General features: G+C 41.2%; 1 long non-coding RNA gene across 1 annotated transcript; it reads left to right on the top strand.

The window, feature by feature from the left end:
• Positions 1 to 2488: 2488 nt before the first annotated feature.
• LOC119512551 lies at positions 2489 to 6537 on the top strand. The gene is made up of 3 exons (XR_005212405.1): positions 2489 to 3190; positions 5112 to 5182; positions 5884 to 6537. It is a non-coding gene; the product is annotated as an uncharacterized LOC119512551 (long non-coding RNA).
• The last annotated feature ends 5068 nt before the right edge of the window (positions 6538 to 11605 follow it).

Below are 11605 nucleotides of genomic sequence, written 5' to 3'. Positions count from 1 at the left end.
GTATTGGCATTAGTTGGAGAATATTATCCTAGCAGACATGGTATTACCCATAATTCATCTCATTTCCAGCAGGTAAGAAACTGATGATTCTTCATTCAACAAAATTTTTCATTCAACAAATATTTGAACAGATTCAGCTAACATACTATATGCATATTATATGAAGAGATTTATTATAGGAATTGGCTTATATGACCATGGGGATTGGCAAGTGTGAATTCTGTAGGGTAGGCCGCATGTTGGGAACTCTGATGTAGCTGACCATGAATTCCCCAGGAGAAGCTGGTTGGTTGAAATAGAGATAGAAATTCTTCCTTCTCCTCCAGGTTCCATTGACTTCTGGCTTTGTCCTAAGGCTTTCTCTCTCAATTACTGAATTTCTTCTGCTTATAAAGGCCTCCAATAATCCAGATTAATACCCACCATCATTCAGTGGGCCACTCTTCAATTAAAATAACACCTTCAAAAGGTCCTATTTACAATGGGTTCACACCCACCTGGAATGGATTAAGATTCAGAACATGCTTTTCTGGGGTACACAGTTTAACCTACCACAGAGGCCCACTGTATTTAAGGGATTGTGGAGTCCATGATGTCCGTGTGGACTATTTTTAAAATACCCTTCAGTGAGTACATTTCAGATCCTGTGCTTGCAAACATTAGTATTTACTCCTCAGGAACAACTCAAACAACCCCACAAGCTAGACGCTATTAGCTTCATTTCACAGATGAGGTAAAGCAATTTTTCTCAAGTAAACAAAGGAGCTGGGTTTCTTTCCCAGGCCTATTTGACTGCAAATCCCAGGCTCTTACCAAATTCATACACAGCCTCCTCCACTATCCCTGTGGATCCCTACAGAGGTCATGGTAGTTTTGAATCAAAATATTACTTGTCAAAAATGCCTTCAATGTAAGACGTTCCATTTCTTCATTGCAAAATATTGCTTCTGAAAAAGCAATATGCCCAATTTGGCTGCAATTTTATTTTCTGAATATACTTTTCCCTTAACATCCCAAACTAAGATTGCAGATCCCTGCTTGCTTCCACTTTTCCCCTAAGTAAAAATAGTTAAGACCATGTTGAAAACTTATACTTTTTTATTCAGTGAATTTTAATAGGCAGAAGAAAGTAATGTGGGAGGCTGAAATTATAATTTTCATATGGCATGGCACACACAGTTCAAAAACATCAAGTAGGGTGTTAAATATACTTTTGGAGAGTTATGCCTAGTGAGTTGAAAATGATACTACAAGCAGAAAAACATGGAAACCATGATCAGATTCTGAAATACTTTTTAAAAACATGTTCTAGAGCCCCACCACTAAGCCTGAGATCCTTGGGTCATGGATCTCATGACCCAGCTGGGTTAGACATAATGATGTTTGTGTGGCAATCAAGTGTTATGTCTCAAAGTGGGTCAAGTGACTTAGGATGCAGGCCCTTTCTTCCTCACCTTCCACCCCAACAGGAAGCAGATCTCATTCATGCTAATTTTGCCCCATTTTGATGACCATAGTAAGAACAGTCGGCACCCAGGAGGGGCATAATGAAGGATCAGGGACAGAGCCCTGTATTGTGCTGCCTGTCTCCAATTCATCCGTCCATTCATTCAAATGTGCCAATTGCATATATGTGTCTATTATATACCAGATTGTAAAAACAAAGATGAAAAAAAACATGGCCCCTGATTTGAAGAAGGTAACAGTCTAGGGGGAGACTTCACAGGATGATAATACATGGTAACAGGTGCTATTCACAGGTAGGGCAGATGAATTATCAGTCCCAATTCTTCACTCCCCATAGTAGCAGTATCATATGTCCACCCTTTCCATGGCCTCGTGGTGGGTGGAATTTACTTCCCTGGCCCTTAGTTCTGGGCTTGTCCACGTGGTTTGCTTTGGCTCCTGGGATTTTAATGGACATGACACAAGCAGAGGCTGAAAATGGGCTTGCTTGGTTGGGCTTAAGTCCTTGAGCCACAAGAAAAACATGCCCTGGTGAGCAGCAGACATTCCCGCCTGGGTCCCAGATGAGACCATGGAGCAAAAGCTGCCCCAGGCAACCTGCAGTGGACCAGTGAGAAATAAACACTTACTGTCCTATTCTACTAGATTTTGTTGCTGTTTGTCAGGCAGCAAGAGCTGATCGATGTACCAGGACTAGTACACAGTTCTACAGGGAAATCTGTGTGGGGCTCCAAACCAAGGCTGGAAGGTCCTGAGGAGGTGCTTCAGAGATGATGGTTAACAAGCTGAGACCAGGATAAGTGGTCTGGTGGCGTGTGTGTGCGCACGCGTGTATGTGTGTATATTTGGGGTGGAGAGCGTTGGTGGTTGATCAGTTTCCTGTGGCTGATGTAACAAATTAACACAAACTGAGTTTCTTAAAAATAACAGAAATTTATTCTGTTAGAATCTTGGAGACCAGAAGTCTGAAATCGAGGCGTTGGCAGGGCTGCGCTCCCTTGGAAGTCCCTGTGGGAGAATTCTTCCTTGCCTCTTCCAGCTTTGGAGGCTCCTGGCAATCCTTATCTTGGGCTGTATCTCTCCAGTCTTGGCCTCCGTCTTCGCATGGACTTCTCTTCTGTGCCTGTCTCCCAAATCTCCCTCTGCCTTTCTCTTATAAGGACACTTGTCATTTGATGTAGGGGCCACCCTAAATCCAGCATGACCTCGTCTTGAGATGCCTAACTTAATTACTTGTGTGAAGACCCTTTTCCATAAAAGATCAGTCATAGGTTCCAAGGATTAGGACTTTTGGGGACCACTGTTGAACTTACTATGGTGGTGGTAGGTGGAAGGAAGGGCAGAGAAAAGGAAAAAGGGAGAGAGCATGACTTTTTCTCTGAATTCAAGTAGTATAGTTTGACTGGAGTGGGCAGAAGACCCAACAGCCTTGCCTAGAGCCACTGTCCTGAAGAGGCAGAAAGGTCTGGAATTCGACATCGTATTTGAGGATGTTCTCACTGGAGATGGACATGGCTGGTGTAGCATCGTTGATGATTTCAGTGCCAGGAGTTGCTTATGGAGAAAAGCTACTCAAGGGACAGTTTCATGTGATTTTGACCCACACTCATTACTTTAAGAGAGGGAGCTACGGGGAAGAGTTGTACCCCAGAAACCAATTATACCGTTTTGAAAGCCAGTGTCACGTTGGCAAAGAGTCCAGTTGGAGACCAAAATCTGGATGGTGAGTATAACACATGTTATCCTGGGATAGGGAGAACCTGAGGTTATTCTAGGTCATAGGCAGTATTCTAACTGTGTTTTAGGGTAACACCTTGTTGTGTGATGATTTTTCTGAAAGAGACCTATCTTTTTGGTTTTCAGGATGTATTTGCTAGAATCATAGAACTTTGATTTTGAATTGGTAGAATTAGTAGAGACTTCAGGTTTTCTAATCCAGCTTTCAGAGAGGGCACCAGAGAGGTGAAGTGAGCAGCTAGAAATCACACAGCAAATTCTTGGCAGAGCTAGAATAGGCAAGGTTTTTGTTTTTTTGTTTTTTTACTTCAGTCTGTTTTCCTTCCTTCTTTCCTTCCTTCCTTCCTTCCTTCCTTCCTCCCTTCCTCCCTTACCACCACCCCCTCTCTATCTCCCCACAATGCTGGCCCTTTCCTGGAATATTTTTCTTTTTGTTTCTCTTCATGCTAGAAAATTCCATCTTTTTTCTCCCAGATCATAGGCATAACGCAGCCAACTCAAGTACCCATTTCTTATTGGAAGGCGCCATTCATGAGGGCCAAGCTTAAAACACACACACACACTCAGCAACTCGATCTGTGTCTTCTTTCTCTCTCTACTTTCTAATGAGCCTGGTTTTCTAAATATCATTATTTTCCTCTCTTTTTTCTTTTCCTTTGACAAAAAGTGTCGTAAATACAATAACCCATGTTGAGTTGAAAGGAATGGGGATTTCACTGGTTTCAAATGACTCTATTTATTTAAAGGAATAATAAGTTTGGTTGCCCAGGATTTGGTGTTTTCTTTGAATAATGCAATTTTAAAGAAGCATTATAGATTTAGTAGGATTCGATAATCTCATATGAGTGTTCCTATACTGTATTTGAAACCTACATCATATTAAATGGTCATAATAAGGACCATTTCCCTCCAGAAATCACACAGAAAATGGATTTGGTCATGACTCACAAGCACGCCATTAACACATAGTTAAATATATACACTTTTTCCTTCTTTCTTTTCCTTCTTTCCTGGTTTAGAACAATTTTAACTTCATGCAGCATATACTTTTCTGAAATTTGACAAGCATCTTATGTACCTCTCTAATGAAATCTATAAAATATAATTCAGAAGAGTCTTTTCATTCTGACCAGTACAAAATTATCAAGATTATCTTTAAAAGCCCAATGATTTTACTATTGGCCATTTACTCAGTAATTAAACAGAGAAGCCATTCAATTATTTGCCAAGGAGTTTTACCCGTAAAAGTGTCCCAGAGTTAGAAACTATCCAGATCATGTAACTGGGAAGTTAAAATTAACAACCAGAAAAACTAGGGGCTTTGTATTTAGCATTTCTCTTGGATGAAAGTTGGCTTTGGGGCAGCTCATTTTCTAGGTTCTAGTCCCTGCTCTGCCACAATTAGGTGTGTGATCTTGACCAAATCACTTAAGCCTCTGTGGTCTTCAGACTCCTCATTTGTCAAATTAGAGAGTTGTACCAAGTAAACCTGAAATGTCTGCCTATTGCTGTGTCTACCATTTAAGTTATTATTCAGAGAGCGGTTGGTTGTCATTTATTCTGCAAATCCACTTTAAATGAGAACCAGTAAGAAAGAGGTTGAAATTATAGTAAGTAGGATGTAGATCGAATTTAAAGAACTTTGCCATAAAAGAAATATTAACTTCTAGGCTGGATTATATAATTAACTTGGCTGCTGGAATGTCCTTCAGAATTATTAGATAACATAGAGCCTGGCTTGGTTTACATATATTTCTACCTGGGCCTATCACCAATTACCAAGGAGGGCAGACTCTCTTAGAAACAAGGGCCAATTTTTCCATAAATAACTGTTTATACTTTGTATCATAAGTTGTTAGTAACAGCCACAAACTAAAGAGAGTTACAATAAAACTTTTTGTTTTAAGGCTATGGAGATGTCTTATGGAATCTAAGAACAGAAATGCAGATAAGCACAGAAAAGCTGCCAGGAGCCCAGGTAGGGCCCTCTCTCTAGTTCTTGCTCTATCTCTCTGACTACTGGCTTCATTCTTTTCCCTCCATAAGAATAAGTAGCCTCAGATAGAAGATTCCCTACCTCCTTCCAAGCCTCTCTGCCCAACACGTGCAAAACCCTACCACAGAGAATTGACATTCACCTTGTTTTCATATAAGGAAACAGTCTAGATTAAATGGAAGTTTTTCGATTGCTAGTCCAAATTCCTAAAAGAGAATCTAATTGACCTGATTGGCTCAGTACAGTCGAGCCTTCATCCCTGGTCCAGCTGACCACAGCTGGGGGAGGAGGGTCATGCATTACAGAGCGGACTGGGGAGCAGTGATTCTGCATTGCACAACTCCAGGGGACACCATTCACATTGTATCCTGTGTGCATCTGCCCAATAGGAGGTCCTACCATTGGATGGAAATAGTTCTCAGATAAGGGGACCATTGTCAGCTGTAGCCAAAAGGCATTTACTATATTCAACTGTTGCTTAAAAATCAACTCCCTCCCCAAATCAACTCCCTCCCACTTACCAGACCTTAGCAGCTGTAAGTTTCCTCTATTTGGAGCTGGAAATTCCACCAATCTGTCAGCCCTCCAAATTTCTGCCTCATTCTTTCCAGTTCTGCATCTTTATGCCTGAGGTGAGCATCTAGCGGCAGAAGAGGCAGTGGCTGTCCTGTGTTCTCTCCCAGAAAGCCAGTCGGAGCTCGTGATGGTGCTCAGCCTTCTACGTAGACGCCGTCCCTCCTCACTCGGAAGGAAGGATTCCAAGAAGGTGATCTCCTGTGGGGCTGTCTTCTAGAATTCTAGGATTTTCTTGGTTCCACCTCCATAATCAGCCCCAAATTCAAGTACTAAGAGACACTCAGTCTTCATGGTCATAGTGAGCCACGTTTCTCCTCTGAAGCAAGTATTGGCTGTGAACCAATATTACACATTTTAAATTTATTTTCTTTGATTCAGATCTTCTCCATGCAGATTTATGAACACTAGATATGGGATCAATTTAGCCCTAATTTTGCCATATTTTACTTGGCCATTCTGAGACGGAGCTTTTACTCAAGTGGCTATAGTTAAGATATCAAATATTTGAAAAGCTGAACTGCTTTTGTTTTGTACTTGGCATTTGTTGCACAGAAGACAGCTTGGAGCATGTGTTTCCTCTCCCTCTAAGTAAGAACACATCTCTTGAAAAGGTTTGGCACAGTCTTGCCAAAGGAGGAAGCAGGAAACTCAAGCCAGCCTGGAGTTTCGTGAGCCATGGAAAACTGGCTCAATTCACCATGAAAATAATTTGGAAACAAGAAGTGAGTTCAGAGGGGCCCCTTCCTAGCTCAGTTCTTCATTCCAGTCTTGGGAATATTACATGTTAATTCACATTTGCTGAAATATGACAATTATGTTCAAATGTTATGCATTCCTATGAACCTAGTTCAGAATTGTGATCATCTGAACAAGTGTTGTGAAGTCTACCTTTGAAAAATAACATTTGTAATGGAATTAATGATACAAACAAAAAGCTAGATACTCAGTTTACCTGAGAGACTACACTCTTCTCAGGTGATTAACAATTTAGTTTGCATATGAGGGATATGCACATTTTAAATGATCCTTACGTTTTCAGTAAAATATTAATAAAGCAATTACTATAGAAACATCCTATAATACAGCATTTCATTAGTTCAAACTGTTGTTTTGCCCCATAGTCTGAATTAGTGAGGCTCGACTGTACATAAAGGAAAGGAAATATGTTAGTCTGGTCTTTCAAAACCAGCTCACTCTGGTGCTTACAAGCTCCTGGGAGTTTCCAACTGTGTCCAAGTAGCAAATCTTTGCATAACTCAGGATTGTTAGTTTAGATTCAGTTAATCATCACCTGTGGTTCTGAATTTCCTTCAGTGACTTTCACATTCTTCTGCGTCTTCAAAAGGTGTTTTATTTTTCTGTTATATTGCATGTGGATTTTTTTTCCCAACTTTTTGGTTGATCATCTGTTTTTAAAGGTTGAATTTAGAGGGTCTCATAAACAGGCCTTAATAAAAGTGATGGGAAAAAGATTCAGTGATACATAACATGACAGTGCTGATTTTTGAATGCCTGCTCCGTGCCGAGAAAGCTGTGCTCAATGCCAGGAAATGAAGATCAAAATGATGCAGTGATGGGGGAAAAAGACAAATACAATTACAGTGCAGTGTAGAAGACTGCTATGATAAAAGCAGGATTATAATACTATGGGAGCACGAAGAGGGGAATAATTAAATGGAGAAGTTGAGGACGCTTCAATGAGGAAATAACAAATAAGCTGTGTCTCAGAGCTTGGGTAGTTCTCCAGAGGTGGGGGCAGGAAAAAGGCGGTCGTGACAGGGGCACTGGTGGATCCGAGGCTTGTCGAGGGCGCCCAGGCTCCGGAGCGGAGGTTACCAGGAGAAGGGGCAGGAGAGGAGGCTTCTGGATAGGAAGGTGCTGTCCGAAGAGGACCTTCTAGGTCATGAGAAGGAATTGGGCCTTGATCCTGGGACTTGTAGGATTGTTTTGTTTTGTTTTTCAGCAACTTGCTTCCTTTTCAATGAAAATTTTCACTGAGTTCCAAAATATTGAAAAGATCAGTGAGGAATGGCTCTCCTGAAGTTTAGGGAGGCATCTCTGGGGCTCCGTCTGCTCCGTGCCCAGGGCCCCCCACAGAAAGGACCTGAAAGCCGGGGCAGGGTGGTGCATGGGGAAGGCAGCACAGAAGGGACCCAGAGCTGTTTGCTGCTGGGAGGTCGGCCCAGCGGCTCTGTGGAGGGGGGCATGTCGGAGCCAGGAAGTGGGGACCCCGGCTGGGGCCTGCCTTCATGCGGGCCATGGTGGGGCCTGAAGAAAGCCTGCCACAGCGGGATGAGCAGGAGGCACCTCGAAAGGAGGAGTGTGGGGAAGGAAAGCGTTGCCGGAAGGTGCTCCCGAAGCTTCTTTCAGCTGCTGTGAGATGGGCAGAAATATTAGGGCTTCCAAGTCCGTTTGACAATAAGAATGTTTCTATGAGATTCTGGGTGGTTTTGTGCTAATAGAGGACTCTGCAGCCAAGTTTAGAATGTGCTGAATTCTCATGAAGAAAGGAAATACCATGATTAGATGATTTGTTTTTACACTCTATGTTTTTGGATTTGGGAAGATTTTTCACAGGCAAGCCTGATACTGAATAGGACCTAATGGTTGTTTTAGCTCTCCCCTGGGCCCATGCTTTCGTTCCTCAGCTCTAATCAGTAGCGAGTAGAAAAGAAAATTCTAGAACTGTCAGCCAAATTTGAAGTACCTCTTCTGCTGTAAATATTTCTTGAGAAGTACATAAAAGGTATAAATTACTACTAAAAAAAAGAAAAAACTTCAAAACACAACTTATTATGTGGAAGTCTGTTGGCAGTTTGAGTCTTACAGTTTCCAAAATAAAGTTCTTTGATGGAAAACATTTACTTAATTTTCACCAGGAGCTCCTGAAACTCACACCCACAAGGAGGTAAGACCATTTGACTTCCAGAAAAGAAGGCTGTGATTATCCTTGTCTCCTATTTCTCTTGAAGTACAATCTTTGAGTTAGACCAAGAAAAAAAGATAGCATAAGGCAACTTTGTTTCTTCCTGGGAGGAAGAAATATTGTAACTGTAAAGAGGCTATTCTGGTGCTAAGGAATAACGGCATTCTGTTAGCTCTTTGCTTGTTGGCCAGAATGAACCACAACATTGGGGTATCCTAGTCTGAAACAAGGATTCTATTTGGTCTGCTGTAGGGAACTGTGGAATTCAGATTTGGACTGTTTCATCACATCCGCGAGCAACCACAAGACAACTGTTATTTCTGAATAAGGACTGTGGATATAGAAATACTAAAAAAAAGAAAGAAAATGAAGACTATAAGAGGCATCTTATGTTTAATGAGTATGATCGCTACCAAAGTTTTGCTTTTTCTTTTTTTTTAACCAAGTGCTGACACATAGTGGTGGTACTTGCCAAGTTTGATGAGGCTCAGGTGTAGAGGTATAGAGACAGAATTGAAGATACCACTGCTTCTCTTTCCCATTTGCGGTGGGAGCAGAAGGGCAGAACAGTCTTTCCATTATAAGAAATACCAAGCAACCTTTCTTAACCTAAAATAAAGATCCTGTTTACCCAGAGGAAATTACTTAGAGAATTCAATAATTTCAAGATAATTAATCTAATACAGCATTCTATGATTTATGCTAGGCATTAAACTTTACCTCTATTTCCATTAGTTTTAATGAGTTAACAACTGCATTACTTAAAGTAAATAAAGAGAAATACAATAATGGCAAAGAGCATTGGACTAAATTCCCCTGGTTTAGCCCTATCCCCCTACCTGGTACCCTACTGCCTGAAATTCCGTGATTGGAGATTCATTCCTTTAGATTAAATATTGTGCTCTCTCCTTTAAATTTTAAATCAATCTGAGAGGAAAAATCACATCAAATCTCTTGTGTGAACTAGTTTAATCTTAAAAAAAAAAAGCAGCAATTTTGAACATACTAAGAGTCGGTGAGGATGGGGAGCAACAGCTACTCCTATAAAGTACAGTTGAGAGTGTAAATTGGTGTAATTACTGTCAAAAAGGATTCAGGAACATTCAATTTTGGCTGAGATGGAGTCATAGGATCCTGTGATGGTTTGAAGCTGTTATGTACCTCAGAAAAGACCATATTCTATTAATCCATTCTTGTGGGTGGGACCTAGCGTGTGTGGGACCTTTGGTTAGTTAGGCTATTTCAATTGAGATATGACCCAGCCCATGAAAGGTGAGTCTTAATCATTTACTGGAGTCCTTTGTGAGAAGGATAAAAGACAGTAAAAGCCCAGAGAGCTTAGAGAGAAATGCCCAGAGATGTTTGGAGGAGCCATTGAAACCAGAACCCAGGAGAAGGACCAACAGACGTCACCATGCACCTTCCCTTGTGACAGAGGAACCCTGGATACCAGCAGCCTTTCCTCAGAGAAGGTATCTTCTTCTTGATGCCTTCATTTGGACATTTTCATGGCCTCAGAATTGCAAATTGTAACCTAATAAAACCCCATTGAAAAAGCCAATCCATTTCTGGTTTATTGCATTCTGGCAGCTTTAGCAAACCAAAACAGGACCTAAATCACCCTCCTGTCTGAAACAACCCAAAATACCTGATAAAATGTATATTCAAGACACTGAACATCAGACAATGAAAGACAGTGACCTCTGAGAGATGGGAAGCAAATGAGGTGAGTCTTACAATTGTCTAAGCTTCCTGCTGTGAGAGCATTACCCGGTCAAGTACAGGGAGGGGGATCCCAGGAGTTACCCAATGGATACCCTGAGTTGAGACTGGGTGGAGAGTCTGGAGGGACCAAAATTCACAGGACAGAGGACGAGAAAGGAGAGAGCAGCCCAGAAGAGAGATGTCTGTGGAGTTCTATAGAAGATTCTCCTTGAGTATTCAACAGAGTACTGATCAGTACATGTGTGTGGAGAGCTACCCAAAGCTGGGGAAAGAACTAACTGTCTGAAAGGATTAAAAGGAACCGTTCTCTACTCACACGGGGTCAGAAATAGTGCCCTTTCACCCTAGTGGCAAGTATTTTCTCCAGTCTTCTATTTATTTTTAAATGTTAGTCATTTTTGAGACATACATACATTTCCCTCATTTTTCAGGAAGTGCTATGTATTTCCTTTTCTTCTTTTTCTATGCGGTTGGTGTCTGACCATGTCGCGTGGACACTGGAACCAGACTGCCTGGGTTTGTCCAGCCAGGTGACCAAAAAGTTCTGAATCTCTCTTGCCTCAGTTTTGTCATTGGTAAAAGGAGGATTATAACAGTGTCTCCCACATAGGGTTGTTGTAGGGACTCAATGAGGTAGATAGCTTGGCTGTGAAGGACAATGCCTGACACATAGTAAGCACTACATGAAGGGTTAAGACGACAAAACAAAATCTTTCCAACAAAATAATTACGAGCATGTATCAAAGATTTTCTCTGAGCTTGCTACAAGGGAAGAGCCAAAGGACCAAGGGCCTCCAAAGAGGACTTAAAGCTTATTAAAGTTTATTGAAAAATTGCTGAAGTATTTTATCAAGAATGCTAATTTCTTCCCAGAAGGCAGTTTTGAATTCCATCAAAAAATAAATTCTGCAGCAGAAAATTTTTTCATCTCAAACTTGCCACTATTTGTTGTTTTTATTATTGTTATTTAGCTTTGTAAGTCTTCAGATCCTAAGTTGAACATTAGGCAAAAGGACAAAAGAACACCAAAGATGAATCACAGCAGTGCACTGGTGGGGAACCAGGCATAGGGCCATACATCTATTAAGGAAAGAATTGCAAACCCCTTTGTGGTCTCTGTATTTCAGAAATGAGGACCAGCTTCTTAAAAGGAATTTGGGTTTTCCTATCCTATTTTG

Source organism: Choloepus didactylus, chromosome 17 (assembly GCF_015220235.1).
Source record: "Choloepus didactylus isolate mChoDid1 chromosome 17, mChoDid1.pri, whole genome shotgun sequence".
In the NCBI taxonomy this organism is placed as follows: Eukaryota; Metazoa; Chordata; class Mammalia; order Pilosa; family Megalonychidae; genus Choloepus; species Choloepus didactylus.
This window is presented reverse-complemented; position numbering and strand designations above follow the sequence as displayed.